Here is a 17121-nt window from a genome sequence, read left to right on the forward strand (position 1 = left end):
ATTTTTTTCATAAATCAATAATACACATGACAATAAAATAAAACGTTGTAATATACCTTATATAATAAATCTGCTTCTTTCATTCTCAATATTCTCAACTCACAGGCAAAAATTTGTCTTCAATGAATACAGACTTATTCATTACTGAAATAGAAGATGGCGGTTGGTGCTCATAAAATTCTATGAAGGTGGGAGTAGGATGGTGGATCTAGAAGCAGACCTAGTTATACTGCTGTAAGTTTTCCTGAAGTGACAATTGGCTCTGGGTCTGACTAGCCATCTGTCAATTCTGGTAAATGCCAGATAGATTAGGCCGGAATTCATCACACCAACTCACAAATCTTGTAACCATATCTGCATCCTTTAGTTGCAAATTTTGTTAACAACAGTGGCAAAAAGCAGAGCCATTAGCTTCCTACTCCACCAGGATTTGTTTCTGGCCTGTACATAGGGGGTTGCGATGCACGGCAGTATGGGGCTATAAAGAGTGATATGCTGCAGGGTGAGGCTGAATATGGGAGGATGACAGGAGTGATATACCATGTTTTTTCCAAAAATAAGCCCTTCCCAAAAAGAATACTGCAGAACACTTCATGATAGAAAACAGAAGTACCGCCGAGCCGCTCGGATCCGTGCTCGTACTGCGGGTGGTGGCTCGAGCCTCTCACGGACCCGGGGGTCACGTCGCTCTGCAAGGGAGTTGGCGCTACATGCGGGGATTTGGGTGGTGAGTTCTACGACCGAGGCCGTGGTGGTTTGGTTTTGGATGTTAGCTCGTCACGCTACCCATGGGTTGTGGTGATTGTAGACACCACCGCTGTGGTGAAGGTATGGGGGGCTCCCAGGAGCGGAGTAATGGCGCAGCTAGGTGTTGACCCCTCCGTGGGTAGGGGGTATGTTCCCGGGGCCTGGTAGGTGAGGGCCGGGGTGCAGGGTGAAGTGTTGCTGTGCAGTGCGGTGCGCTGCCTGATGGCACAGGTGTACTCACTCTGACACAAGACACTGGAGTCTCTGGTAAACCAAAGGGAGTGATGAACGGAGCCTGCAGCCGGCTGCAGCTTCTCCCAGAATAGGTTGGTGGTTTCCGCCTTTCTCCTGCACCTCTGTGTGTAAATGTTTGATTCCTATGCCTAGACACCGGTAGTCCGCTCCCCGACTTGCATATGCCGTAGGAGCCCATTTGCCTGCAGACGCTGGCCCTTTGGCGGTGGCTTTACCCTGTATGGTTGTGCTGTTGTCTTCTAACGGGACTTGTGTGGGATAGGTCCTTAAGTCCAGTCCGCAATCAGTTGATTCGACTCGGCTCTGTCAGTTCAGGGCTTTGTACTGGGTCTGAGTACCCTGCCTGGTGCTCCGGTATCCAGTTGGCTCCCCGGTTCGGTCCCGTCGGGCCACTACCCTGTCCCGGTCCCTTACGGTTCCACCGGTCGTATTCCCGGTCTCCTGCAGGCGGCCACCACCGTCTGTCTCCTTGCCAATGGCGACTGGGCTCCGACCCAGCCACCTGGTAGTCTCTTATCAGGGCACGGACACAGGACTGCCCGTGACCTTGACTGCTCTTCACTAGAACCTGAACTTGACTACACTAACTGTTTTCCCGCCTCCAGGCCTGTGAACTCCTCTGTGGGCGGAGCCAAGCGCCTGACTCCGCCCTCTGGTGTGGACATCAAACCTGGAGGGTGGTGACAAGGTTTTTAGTTTTCTTCTGTCACCTAACCAGGGGGGGGTGTGGTGTTGTGTGTGACTACCTGGGACGACCCGACTAGTCCGGGGCGTCACATTCCCCCTTGGTTTAATGCAGACCGTCGGCGGGCTGCCCGTCCATCACCGGTTTATTTATTTTTTTTGTTTTTCTGAAAGATAGAAAACGGAACATAATACAAGCATAATAACATTTCAACATTTTTATCTTTTGGATTGTCCCATACGGGAGGCACATACTTGAACGTTACGATAACATTTTTAATAACACGGGAACCGGGTCCTCAGTCACCCACCCAAACAACCTAGAGCTTGATGCTGCCCCTAAGAAGTGGGCAGCACCCCTTTTCCCCAGTCCAGGAACGGGCCCAGGTGTTTTAACAGGACGGGTGCGGGTTTCACAGTCCTTTCAGAGGCCCCACGTCCAGGGGACCCATGACTCGGAGGATGGCCACCGGTTGTAGTGGTGGCGGGCCTCGGCCAACAGCTTCCCGCAGGCCCATCCTCCAGTCTGCCTCTCCGGAGCTGGTGAAACCGGCCGGCCGGTTAAGGGAGGGGTATTATTTACAAACGCAAAAGTTTTTGGGTGGCCTGCAAGTTCTCGGCCTTGTCTTTTGTGAAACAGGGGGCAACAAAAGTCCCAACAGGGATGGGCAGTCAGGGTCCCAACGGAGACTTCAACATGGTAGCCGGGAACCGCTACCGCACTTTAACTTTCTTTGTACTCCTCGATCAAGACCTCCGAGCTGTACGGTTGGGGAGGGCACTGGGGCGCCTTGGAACATCACGGCTCTCCTTCCTCTTCACATTGAGGGCAAACCAGCCCCTCTCCCCGCAGTGACGTGCGTATGTCACCAGATCACCTGGTAGCAGGTCACGGTCTGGGTGACCCATCGGGAGGTGGGAGTTAACGTCCCGACGGGATACAAAGATTTCGGCCTCCAGGCCCGGCTCAAAGACGAACCCCCATCCACGCTGGGGGTCAAACCGGCGGACTTGGCCTTCATAGGTCTGGCCCCGCACCCTGAAGGTGGCACTCCGCAAATTTTCTTTTTCGTGGATGGTGCGGGCCAGCATCTCTGCCGTTCCCGGGCTGCAATTTCTCGGCCCAACTGGTTCGGCTGCCGCTCCCAATACGGAGCATCCGCATGCTCCCGCTGCGCGAGGGTCGGGCCCTGTCAGAGCTCCCCCGCACTAGCTACGACCGGTGCCTTTGAGGCTGGGGAGCCCTGCAGTGACGTGGCCTGTATTGCTGCTCTGCAGTGGCGACCCTGCGCTGCCTCAGCCGAGGCCTGGGGTTCGGGAGCAACGGGCCTCACCTGCCAGGCCTTCTTCCGGACAGATTCCACCTTCTCCATGCCGGGCGGACTGCAGGGGCTGGGACCTCTTTAGGCGCGGTCACTACTGGGACCGGTGGCTTCACCTCGCGGACGGGCACCTCCCAGGGAACCTTGCACGGCAACGGGATCGGTGCAGGCTGTACGAAGGGACATCCACGGGCTGCCTTCCCATGTGAGTCCTCACAGGCAGACGGGACGGGCTCCGCTGCCGGTGGCGGGGGCAGCAAACTGAGTGGGGGAGCAGCGGCAACTAGCATGAGCGATGAGGGAAGCAGCATGGAGAGTGGCAGCAGACCGGGTCCCTCAGCCGCGATGACCAGTCCCTCAAGGACACAGGGGCATGGGTCGCTTACCTGCTCTCCAAACTCTGCCTCCACTTCATGTGCTCGCACGGTCGTCGCGATCTCCCTCATCTTGGCTACCCACCGCTCCATTAGGCATCGCACCTGGGCCTGTAAGCGGCAACACATCAAGGTAGTCCGGGCTTCCACCCACGTCGCTGTTCCAGGCGCGGGCTCCGGGGTTGTGGGCTTGCCAGACGGGGCGGACATGTTGCTTGCTGCATGTCCAGGAACCAGACAGGTAGCAAAGTCCTGGCGTCCCAGCCTTTTATCTCCTCAGTCACATGAGGCCGGATCTTCACCCACCCCCCTTGGTGTTTTCTGAGCACTTCACTTGCTTTTTGCTCCACTCTCGGGGGGCGGGGCTTCGTCTTCGTGCCCTTTCTGTTCAGGGAAGACGGCTCGGGCGGGAACTTTTCGCGCCCAAGATGGCGGATTCTCCAATTTTTCAGCGGGACGCCGCTGGCGATAATCTGAAGGCGCACTTCCACAGGTAAGTGAACGGTTCTATCCTGTTCGAGACGCCAGAAGAATCGATGTGTACCGCCTCGCAGGCTCGGCTGCGACCGCCGAGCCGCTCGGATCCGTGCTCGTACTGCGGGTGGTGGCTCAAGCCTCTCACGGACCCGGGGGTCACGTCACTCTGCAAGGGAGTTGGCGCTACACGCGGGGATTTGGGTGGTGAGTTCCTCGACCGGAGCCGCGGTGCTTTGGTTTTGGATGTTAGTTCGTGACGCCACCCACGGGTTGTGGTGATTGTAGACACCACCGCTGCGGTGAAGGTATGGGGGGCTCCCGGGGGCTGTGTAATGACGCAGCTAGTTGTTGACCCCTCTGTGGGTAGAAGGTGTTGGTCCCGGGGCCCAGTAGGCGAGGGCCGGGGTGCAGGGTGAAGTGTTGCGGTGCAGTGTGGTGCGGTGCCTGATGGCACTGGTGTACTCACTTTGACACAAGACACTGGAGTCTCTGGTAAACCAAAGGGAGTGATGAACAGGGCCCGCAGCCGGCTGCAGCTTCTCCCAGAATAGGTTGGTGGTTTCCGCTTTTCTCCTGCACCTCTGTGTGTAAATGTTTGACTCCTATGCCTAGACACCGGTAGTCCGCTCCCCGACTTGCATATGCCGTAGGAGCCCGTTTGCCCGCAGACGCTGGCCCTTTGGGTCTCTATGCCTTGGCGGTGGCTTTACCCTGTATGGTTGGGCTGTTGTCTTCTTACGGAACTTGTGTGGCATAGGTCCATAAGTCCAGTCCGCAATCAGTTGATTTGACTCCGCCCTGTCGGTTCAGGGCTTTGTACTGGGTCTGAGTACCCTACCTGGTGCTCCGGTATCCAGTTGGCTCCCCGGTTCGGTCCCGTCGGGCCACTACCCTGTCCCGGTCCCTTACGGTTCCACTGGTCATATTCCCGGTCTCCTGCAGGCGGCCACCACCGTCTGTCTCCTTGCCAATGGCGACTGGGCTCCGACCCAGCCACCTGGTAGTCTCTTATCAGGGCACGGACACAGGACTGCCCATGACCTTGACTGCTCTTCCCTAGAACCTGAACTTGACTACACCGTTTTCCCGCCTCCAGGCCTGTGAACTCATCGGTGGGCGGAGCCAACTGCCTGGCTCCGCCCCCTGGTTTGGACATCAAACCTGGAGGGTGGTGACAAGGTTTTTAGTTTGCTGATGTCACCTAACCGGGAGGGGGTGTGGTGTTGTGTGTGACTACCTGGGATGACCCGACTAGTCCGGGGTGTTACACAGACACCCCCAAAAGAGAGAAGAAAGAAGACAGAAGATACTCACCAGACACTGGATAGGAGGACCTGCAGTGGAACGTACACCCACATAGATCAGATCGCACACTCCCACGCATTAGATCACACTCACACACATCAGATCACGCACACACACACACACACACACAAACATCAGATCACACACATATCAGATCACACACACACACAAACATCAGATCAAACACATACATCAGAACACACACACAATCAGACACCACATTGCACACACAATCACATATCAGATTGCACACATACACATGTGACGCCCTGGCAAAACCAGGTAGTCACAGATGACTGTACCCCCCACCAAGGGTACAGGAATCACCTTCTCCTTGGGAATTAGCACCACACATCTCACACATAGGAACACCAGCCACAAATCCTAGTCGCCTCCCCATGGCAGCCAGGACACACCAGTGGGCGGGATCAGGTGGATGGGAACGCCCACCTCGGGGTCTTGAGGTGTCAAGGGGAGGGAACCAGTCAGTTGGGTTTGGAGTTTTCAGTTCAGTTGGAGTTGGAGTCTGAGGAGACAGAGTGAGCAGTCGGTGAGAGGAGCTGAAGTGCAGTGTGGTCAGGGTTGGAGCTCTTGGACCCCGGGAGGACCGACTAGGTGGCAGACGGCATTGTAGGGCCACAGGCGACAGAGATCTGGTTGCAGGAGTGGACCTGAAGTGGACTGGGGCAGGGTTGTAGCCCGCCGCTACCGACAACAGGAATCTGGTCCAGAGGCCATGCACAGGCGGGGTACCTGGACCCTAGCACGAGGCAAGCTTCATGCCTCTTGTTAATTGACCAGCGGGACAAGGTACCAGGCCTTGCTTCTGAGGAGGGAAGCCAGATAGAGCAGACCGGCAGCCCAACGCGGGGGATAGGGTGTCTGCCAAGAACCCATTGAGATCCCACGGGTCAAAGTTTGCGGGCAACGGCTCCCTCTGCATACAAAGCTGCAGGGGAGCAGATTTCTCCCGTTCCAAGCGGGTTTAATCAACACACAGCAAGACACAAGTGAAGGAGGATGAGTCCCCACCTTGCCAACCCGTGTGCGGGACCGGCACACCCCTCCAGAGGCAACCGGCATCCGGCCTTGGTTTGCAATACAGACTCTGTGTGGATTATTCCTAATCGTGAGTACACCGGTGACGCCCGGTCTAACCTGCCGACAGCGCCCCAGCCCTGCTCCCTACCTACACCTCGGCCCCGGGACTATACTTCCCCATACCCGTGGAGGTGATACCACATTGCTGCCCCCGCACCATCGGTCCTGGACACTGGCCCTGAGAGGCAGCGGCGGTGCCACCATCCCATCACCGCAACACACGGGTGGCGTCATAGACAATCTCCCCTGTAAATATCCCCCTTTTTCACTGTTGCGAGGACGGGCGGTTGCACGAGCCCCAGACACGATCCCAGACCCGAGCGCTACTCAAGTAGCCCCGTTGCCGCAGCGGAGGCGGCACCCGTCCGCGACACACACTGACCACATCCGGCAATACCGATTGGTTCTGGCTGGCAGAGGAACCTAAAACTCAGTGCAGTGTTGTACATGGAGGACTCGGCAGTGGAACGCATCTGTTGTGTATATAAGGACTGAATGGTCTGATAAACTAAAGTATTGGGGTTGAAAGGAGTGACACACTGCGAGATTGGGCTTTAAACAAGTGGCTGAAAGGAGTGATACACTGCAGGATGTGACTGCATATAGAGGGACTGAAAATAGCGATGTACTGCAGGATTGGGCTGAGGGGAGTGAATTACTATGGGATGGGGCAGTATATAGAGGGGCTGGGATGAGTAATGTAGTACAGGATGGGGCAGTATATAGAGGGACTAGGAGGACCAATGTACTGCAGGATAGTACTTTATACAGAGGTGTCTGAGATGTGTAATTTCAAGCAAGATATGGCTTTAAATAGAGGTGATGATAGTGGTGATTTATTGCAAGGGATCTGAGAGGGATAATATAAGATGGAGTTGTATATCAAGGGGCTGAAAAGAGTATGTAGGTGTCCCAAGAAAGGAATAGAGAAGAGCAAAAAAAGTCAAAGGGCCCTAGTCAAGCAGCCAGGCATGCTAGCAGTCTGTGGCCTCTGAACCAGAGACCTGTGAACCACTCATAACTATTGGCATTACTGGTTACTCTTTTTGATTAGTAGGTTTGGTACAACATATTATCTTCAAAACAACACAGGCATGAGGTCGTGTCAGTCTGACTAATGAAGAAAGAAGCTTGACTGCAGGTATGAAGAGGCTCAGGGCTTTAGCTTAACAGCCATCAATTACTGAATTGGCCACTGGACCAGGTTGCTGCAAATCATTTTGCTCAACAGGTTGAAATTAGAGGAGTGATATTATATACACAGGACTGTATCTTCGAGGACCTGGAGAGAAGGGAGAGATGTTATTTATAAATTAATTTATGATGGAATCATCTAAAAGGAGAGAGAATTGATGTATTTTTAAATGTGACTGTATGCTGGAGGTGACTAAAGGGAGAGGAACAGTGGCATACCCCCCCACGCGGTATCACACTTTAAACGAATGCCGATACAATTGGAAGTAATGATGAAAGAGGGAGTCATACGCTCTCTGCTCCCTCCTTCATTATTCTCCTGCAGCATTTGAGATCTGACAGCTCACTTCATCTTGCCTTCTGTTCAGAGGAGTGAAGACACATTGAAGAGTATTTTTTATTTTTTTTAATCAATGAGTAGATGATGTTTATGATACTACATGGATGACCATGGGCTTTCATTATACTATATGGAGGACTATAGACTGTGCATTATACACTAACAAGCAAATGGTTAACAATGCTTTGATCTTTTGACTTTCAGGCTCCATATCACACCATCCTCTACAACTTTGAACGTGAGACTACCATCACTTTATAGACCATCATCTTGGCTATCTCATACATAAATTTGACTATTTAGCATATGATTAGTTATGCAGATGCTTGTCATGTTACTGCATTGTTACTGTTTTGTTCCTGGTGGTAGAAAAATCTTTTTCTTCCTGTAAACTTCAAATTACATCCTGTTATCACATCCCCTAATAGCTTAGTTTGTTATTAGGTGGATTCTCAAGTGAAAGGGTCTGAAAGTAACAAGGGGAAAAGTGACTGATTGTGAAAATGAAGGAAGTGTCAAGTTTGGCAGAGTAATCCTGATGATATGGGGGTGTTGAACAGCTAAAGGCATTGGGTACTTCATCAGGATCAATGATAATCTCAATGATGAGCTATACATGAATATCCTACAAGATGAGTTACTTCGTAGACTCGAATACTATAAGTATGGAAAGGACGACTTAGTGTTCCAGCATTACAATGAACCAAAGCATACATTTGAGATTGGTGAAAAAATGGTTCAATGACAATAATGTCAAGTGGTGGATTGGCCGCTACAGTCTCCAAATCTCAACACAATTGAACACTTGTGGCTAGAGCTAAAGAAAAAGCTGTATAGGTACCCAAATGAGTCAACCAGTATGCACCAATATGGGCAACGTGTAGAAGAGACCTGGGATTAAATTTTAGTGGAGACATGCTTGAATCAGATTGAGAGCATGCCCAGAAGGATACAGGTGTTGAAAGCCAAAGGTGGATTAATAAAAGAATAAAAATAAAAAAAATATTTTTTAGAAGCCAAACAGCAACAATGCAATGACATGACAAGAATATGACTAACTAATCATATACTGAAAAGCTGCAAGTCAAATTTATGTATGTCATAGGAAAGATGATTGTCTATAAAATGAAGGTAGTCTCACGTTTGAAGCTGTAATGGATGGTGAAACATGGAGACTTATATTCAAAAATTCAAAACATTGTTACCCTTTTGCTTGTCAGTGTATATAATATGCAGGATTATGTACAGACCATCATACTGTGCTGAGGGCTGTGTGGGGACCATTATACTGTTTGGAGGGCTAATGGGAGCCTTTATACAGTGTGGATGCCATTATACCATATGTAGGCCCATTATACTGCATGGAGGGTTGTAAGGGGGTCATAGTTATGGATTATACTGTTTTTGGTCACCATACTTTGCTGGTGTAGTTGTAGTTGATGGGGGGCACAATAGGGTCATTCCACAGTGCGTGTGGTAGGTACTGTGGAGGAATTCACTATGGGGTATCACACAGTGTTTGTGGAGTACTTCTGTTGGCCTCGTACATCATGGGTGCTATGAAAGGGGAATCCAGGTTCTTTAATAGGAGGAGAATTACTTTAAAAGGGCTGAAAGGTTGTGACATATGCTATTATGTGACCCAGACAAATATTTTTTTCTTTTTTTTTGGGCAGGGGGGCAATTAGAAGTTCTGCAATGAGGCCCAAGGATTTCTATGTATATTCCTGGAAATGGCTGATGTTATAAACATGGCACTGTATTCTGTAGGGGGTTGAAAGAGGATAAATTATGTTATTTAAATCGAACTGTATGTTGGAAGGGGTTGAAAGAGTGATATCACAATGAAAAACATAAGATGGAGTGGCTGAAAAGTGTAACAAAAATTGTTTCTTGGGTTTTTTTTACATTTCGCCTCTCCCTTGTATAGATATAAACAATCAAAGTAGCTGACACCTAATAAATTAACTGACTATAAGTCCAAGTAGGTGTTATCAAGTTTTCACTGGGGGCTTGTAATTAGGCACCCTGTATGGAGTCCTTCTTATTGTATTTTATTGTAATTATGGCACTGAATGAAAAATGCAATTCTGCCATTTTGATTCTCTTCCTCTTTACAGCGTTTAGCCATCGACTTAATTCATTATTTATATTTTTTCAACATTTTACATATGTTAACTGGGGAAAAGGGATGTAATTTGAGTTTTTAATTACTTTTTTTTAATCATTTTTTAAAACATTTTTTCCTAATATTTACTTTGTTAGTCTACTGAAGGGACTGGAGCCTATGAGCACTTGGTTGCTTGTGCTATATACAGAAATACCGAAATACCACCATATTATTATATATAGTAAAATTATTATTGTCTCAGCTGTCATAAAAGCCCATTGGCTCCCTGCAGCCATGTCATGGGGGGTTGATGGGTTCCTGAACTAATATGTCTAAGATAGATCAAGGTGCATAAATGTGCTGTCAGTGCATAACAAGAAGGTTAACGGAAGCGATAGGTGAGTGTGCTAATTACTGCTTTTAGAGGCAAAAGTCAGCTATATAATATAGCATCTGGCCTTTATGGAGCAGGCTCTGCTTATGAGCCTGCCCCAAAGTCATTGGAACTCTCCAAGACATGTATATGAATGAGGGAGCATGAAGGTTTTACAGGGGTTTTTCACTTTAGGGAAATAGTAACCCAAACACTCTTAGGCTATGTGCCCACGGGGAAAGTGTCCTGCAAGGGCTCCCAGAAAACCACAGCACAACTGTCTGTTTACATGCTGCGGTTGTATTGCGGAATGTCCTGCGGATATGCTGCGGTCATTCTGCATTGAGGATACAGTACTATGGCTTGGACACTGCATCCTCAATGCGGAACAAGTGCTCGAGTGTTCAGGAGTTCATACTTACTTCCATCACGCAGCACTTCAGTTTCTGGCACTCTTTGTCAGTGTCTTCACTTTGCAGGAGAAGGTGGGTGGGCCTGAACTAGCTCCGGCTGTCACATGACCGGAGCTCATGCAGGCCCCGCTCACCTCCTGCCCCTGGCTCCACTGCGCTCCTCTGCACTAGAGGAAGTGACTCCGGTGTCTTCTATCAAGGCAGGTAAGTATGGGACCCTGTGGAGAAATCTGCAGGAATAATTCACATGCTGCAGATTTTTCTGCAGGGGCACAGCACTCCCCAAATGCCATAGAAACGGCTGGGGACTCGCTGTACTGCGGATTTTTGAAAAATCCGCGGAATTTCCGCAAAAAAAATCGCGGCAATTTCCGCGAATATTCCGCAGCGTGGGCACATAGCGTTACTGTACATACCTAAAACAACAGAGCAGTGACTCCCCAATCCTGCTATTTCGCTGGCTTCCTAGCAGTGCTCGAGTCTCGGTGTTTTGGCTGCAACAATGTTGTAAAGTCATCAACGTTGTGATACTAATGTAAACAGAAGCTTATAGGAGTTTTTGATTGTTATTAGGTCAGTCTGGTCTGGGTTCTGTTTGTGTCAGTTTTTTGAAGAAAGTAAAAATAGCAGCACACAGAAGTTTTTCATTCTAAAAACTGACACAAAATTGATCCAATAATATCCAAATTGGCCCATTTTCTCCCATTTACATCAGTTATGCAACGGATACATTTTTAACAACTTTAGTTTGTCTTTTCATCAAAACCACACAGACAAATAAAATGTGTCACAATAACTATGTGGTGTAGCTACGCTAGTACTAAACCCAGATAAAATCTCATCTTTAAACCATTGAAATAGGTTTACCATGTCTAACTTTGTCATTGTAATAAGGTGTATGTTGGGGGGAGTTGCAGGGGCTTATTACTTTTGAATGCCAGGTCTGAATTTCAGTCTCATCTAATCCTGGTTACACTATCACATGGGGGATCTTCACTATACCACATTGACTGATCATTAGCCCTGGTGATAGTAGTTGCTAAAACGGCTGGTTTTAAAGGATAGCCTTGGGACTAACAAAGGCTTCAAGGGCTATCCTACATTATTCCCTGTTAGTGCATACCTTAGATGGTATACCATAACAACGTCTTGTGCATTTTACATGGACAGAGAGCAATACATTAAAATATCTAACAGAGCAAGGACTAAAATATAACTTTTAATTTCTCACTTTAAAATAATACATAAAGTGCAGTGCAAAATTGTGCAAAAACACACAAATTATATACAATAAAAGGATGGATCTCACCCAATTCTTCACCACGGGCAGACCAAACGCCACCAATTTGGAAGATGATAGCATGCGGATTAGAGGGTTACTCAGAGACAGGATCCAGATAAAATGTAAGGTCCTAACCCAGGGGTGGACAATTAATTTTCCCATGGGGCCGCATGAGAAATTGGGATTGGTTTAGAGGGCCGGACTAATAGAATTACCTCAGTTCTACCCAATATACTACATCACTACACCCCCTCCATATGCTTCACCTGTAATAAACTACACCACTACACCCCTATATACTACACCTGTATTATACTACACTCCCTCCATATACCTGTAATATACTACACCCCCATATACACCTGTATTATACTACACCACTATATAATACACCTCCGATATACTACATCATTACACCCCTATATACTACACCTGTAATATACTACATCACTACACCCCATATACTACACCTGTAATATAGTACACCTCCATATAGTACACCTGTAATATACTACACCTCCATATAGCACACCTGTAATATACTACACCTCCATATAGTACACCTGTAATATACTACATCACTACACCCCATATACAACACCTGTAATATAGTACACCCCCATATAGTACACCTGTAATATACTACACCTCCATATAGCACACCTGTAATATACTACACCTCCATATAGTACACCTGTAATACACTACATCACTACACCCCATATACTACACCTGTAATATAGTACACCTCCATATAGTACACCTGTAATATACTACACCTCCATATAGCACACCTGTAATATACTACACCTCCATATAGTACACCTGTAATATACTACATCACTACACCCCATATACTACACCTGTAATATAGTACACCTCCATATAGTACACCTGTAATATACTACACCTCCATATAGCACACCTGTAATATACTACACCTCCATATAGTACACCTGTAATATACTACACCTCCATATAGTACACCTGTAATATACTACATCACTACACCCCATATACTACACCTGTACTATAGTACACCTCCATATAGTACACCTGTAATATACTACACCTCCATATAGCACACCTGTAATATACTACACCTCCATATAGTACACCTGTAATATACTACATCACTACACCCCATATACTACACCTGTAATATAGTACACCTCCATATAGTACACCTGTAATATACTACACCTCCATATAGCACACCTGTAATATACTACACCTCCATATAGTACACCTGTAATATACTACATCACTACACCCCATATACTACACCTGTAATATAGTACACCCCCATATAGTACACCTGTAATATACTACACCTCCATATAGCACACCTGTAATATACTACACCTCCATATAGTACACCTGTAATATACTACATCACTACACCCCATATACTACACCTGTAATATTCTACACCTCCATATAGTACACCTGTAATATACTACATCACTACACCCCTATATAGCACACCTGTAATATACTACACCCCATATACTACACCTGTAATATACACCTCCATAGAGCACACCTGTAATATACACCTCCATATAGCACACCTGTAATATACTACGCCTCCATATAGTACACCTGTAATATACTACACCTCCATATAGCACACCTGTATTATACTACATCACTATACCCCCATATACTACACCACTATATACACCTCCATATAGCACACCTGTAATATACTACACCCCCATATGTCACACACCCTGCTCCCCATACAGCATGCACCCCCATATCACACACACTACACCCCATACAGCCTGCACCCCCATATCACACACACTACACCCCCATATGTCACACACCCTGCCCACATATCTCACCCTGCCTGTACCCCAACTTACCCCTCTCAAACACTCTGCACCCCTTCACATCCTTCTGTCAGTCTGCAGCCCTCATATGCCACTCACCCTGCAACTCCATCTTCCCATATATGCCACTCACCCTGCAACTCCATCTTCCCTCATATGCCACTCACCCTGCAACTCCATCTTCCCACATATGCCACTCACCCTGCAACTCCATCTTCCCTCATATGCCACTCACCCTGCAACTCCATCTTCCCTCATATGCCACTCACCCTGCAACTCCATCTTCCCTCATATGCCACTCACCCTGCAACTCCATCTTCCCTCATATACCACTCACCCTGCAACTCCATCTTTCCACATATGCCACTCACCCTGCAACTCCATCTTCCCACATATGCCACTCACCCTGCAACTCCATCTTCCCACATATGCCACTCACCCTGCAACTCCATCTTCCCTCATATGCCACTCACCCTGCAACTCCATCTTCCCTCATATGCACTCACCCTGCAACTCCATCTTCCCTCATATGCCACTCACCCTGCAACTCCATCTTCCCTCATATGCCACTCACCCTGCAACTCCATCTTCCCTCATATACCACTCACCCTGCAACTCCATCTTCCCTCATATGCACTCACCCTGCAGCTCCATCTTCCCTCATATGCCACTCACCCTGCAACTCCATCTTCCCTCACATGCCACTCACCCTGCAGCCCCCGCCCCCTCATGTCCCCTCTTTTCTTATTACCAGTCATGTGTCCACATCTCCTTCAGGATTCAGTATCTTTGCTTTCTGCCCGGCATCCTGTGTCTCCTCCCACACAGTCACATGGGCGTGACGTCATCGCAGGTCCTGCAAGATGAATTATTCCATCTGCTGTGCTGCTCCTTCTCCTGCCGGGCGGGAACTTTTGAAATGACACACGCAGCGCAGTACTGACAACGTCAGAGCGCGCGCGTGTGTCACTGACAATTAGTGCCGGCAGGGAACAGAGGAAAGACTCCTGCGTTCCGCTGCCTGCACTGACTGTGCGGCGGACCTGCACAGGATCTCTCCCTGCTCGGCACGCTGCAGCCCGGCTCCACTGCACCGGCTGAAGACGGGTGGGCCGGTCACAGAGAGCAGGCGGGCCGGATGTGGCCCGCGGGCCGCCCCTTGCCCAGGTCTGTCCTAACTTCTGTCGTGCCCCATGCATTTACTTCCACCCTTACAAGGGCAGCACCCAAGTGATGCAAGCTACCCTGAACAGACAAGGAAGGGTCCTTGTCTGTTCAGGGTAGCTTGCATCACTTGGGTATCAAGCCTGACAAAGAACGCAGGTAGTGTTCGAAACGCGTTGCCATACCTGGGATCCCTAACCCTATCCATATGTGATGAATTTTTTAGATTTATCTTCAAAATAAAGCTTTGAATTTTTTTTACTATATTATGGAAGCTGCATTTCCTTCTTCACTTGTACTCCTGCACCTTCAGTGTTTATCCGTACCACAGCTGAGCTGGATCAATTTTTTTCTACATAAAAAATGCCCTATATGGTTGTGTGACACATTGTCATATAGTACAGTACATACATACAGTAGCCATATAGTTCTGATGCACGCCTTATTATATATAATTCGTTCCCTGATGCAGTAATAGTACTATGTCAGGTTATAATGTGTTTTAAGGCCACAATGACTTTTCATACACTCACCAATGACCGACCAGTGACTGTAGTTTGCTGGTAACCAATGCCAAAGTTAGAAGCTCCTTCCTGGTGGTACCAGATACTAGGTCCCTAATGGTCCAGTAGTATATTTTAACTCTTTATATTTACAACCAGGAAGTCTTTTCAGTCAGTATGCGGTCCCTGATGATCAGTTGTACAGTTAGCATCAAGTCACTACACATTGTTCGGTGTCACAGTCAATGTTTACGTTTTAGAAGGTAAAAGATATTTTCATTTGTAAATCACAGTGTGTCATGAAAACCATATCATTTGTGCTCCGAAAGTTTATTTGGAGAGATTGGAAGGTATTTTATAATCCATGCAATCAAGTGATTTTTGTAACTTTTGGTGTTTAGTGGTCAGTTTGTCTATAATACAGTCTAATTGTTAAAAACAAAAAGAAAACTTTTCAGTAATCCATAGAATAGTTGGGAATTAATTATATCTCCCAGCTTTTCTGATCAAATATGTGAGATACATTGCTGAGTTAAATTGTGTCTTTCCCCCATCTAGCTGCACACATGTGAAGAATTTTAAATCTATTAAAAATCTTATTTGGGACTGGGACTTTGTTTATTTTTGCTATGGAACTAGGAAGTTACAAACAGTTGCTCATTACTTGTCTTTCCCTCCCGGTGACAATACCTGCTGGTTCAGGTTGGTCACGGACTGCTCCTGCCTTTGATTTTCCAACTTCTAGTGTCATCACGTCAACACACCATCTTCTTCTTTTCCGCTCTCCCCTGTCAATGGGGTCCCTCTGCCAAAGTCATCCTAGCTGATACACGCCTCCCCACTGCTTAACTGTAAGGAGCCGGCTATCAATCAGCATGAGATCAGCAGAGGCGCCCCATCAACAGAGGAGACCAGAAGAGAAGGCGCAACTCTCTTGATGTCTTATGAAATGAAGCAGGAATATCACTGCCTGAGCCAGGAGAAACCATCACTGGGCAGAAGAGACACATTGTTAATATATACCTGTCTTTAAGTTCTTACCCCCATAGGAAAAAATAACCAAAGTTCCTGATAACCCCTTTAAGTTGACAGTTGTGTATATAAGGTCTTTTCTTCAACACACATACTGATATTATTTCCTTTTCTAGACTTTAGTTATAAATATGTACACATTTCATCATACTGTGCTTTTCCCAAAAAAAAGCCAGAGTCTTATATGATTTTCGTTTTCAAAAAAAGGGGTAGGGCTTTTTTTTGGGGGAGGGAATTTTTTTTTTCCATGAACAACAATCACATATTTATGCGTTAGTTTACCTTGAAGGTGTATGGCCAGCTTCAGCTTGAAGGTATATAGCCAGCTTCAGCTTGAAGGTATATGGCTAGTATTAGGGTTAGTAACCTTAACCCTAACTTACATTCACAATTCCTGGGGCAGTGGCAGTGTCTCCTATGGTAACATTTACTGTCACTCTCAAAGCACTATGTGGCACTTTTCTTCTCTATGTGGCCAAGAGAAGGCAAAAAGCAGGAGTCTGGAACAGGACTCGAGAACAGTGGTTGTGATGTCACACGTGGCTGCTTCTGCAGGAGCAAGCAGGGTTGGCAGGGAGGTGGGATCCAAGAGGCAGAAGGTGGG

General features: G+C 47.7%; 1 protein-coding gene across 1 annotated transcript in view; it reads left to right on the plus strand.

The window, feature by feature from the left end:
- Window positions 1-17121, plus strand: part of QRFPR (pyroglutamylated RFamide peptide receptor) — a 248931-nt gene that overhangs the window by 229768 nt on the left and 2042 nt on the right. The gene's annotated exons all lie outside the window — the stretch shown is intronic.

The sequence above is a fragment of the Anomaloglossus baeobatrachus genome, chromosome 1 (genome assembly GCF_048569485.1).
Source record: "Anomaloglossus baeobatrachus isolate aAnoBae1 chromosome 1, aAnoBae1.hap1, whole genome shotgun sequence".
Classification (NCBI taxonomy): Eukaryota; Metazoa; Chordata; class Amphibia; order Anura; family Aromobatidae; genus Anomaloglossus; species Anomaloglossus baeobatrachus.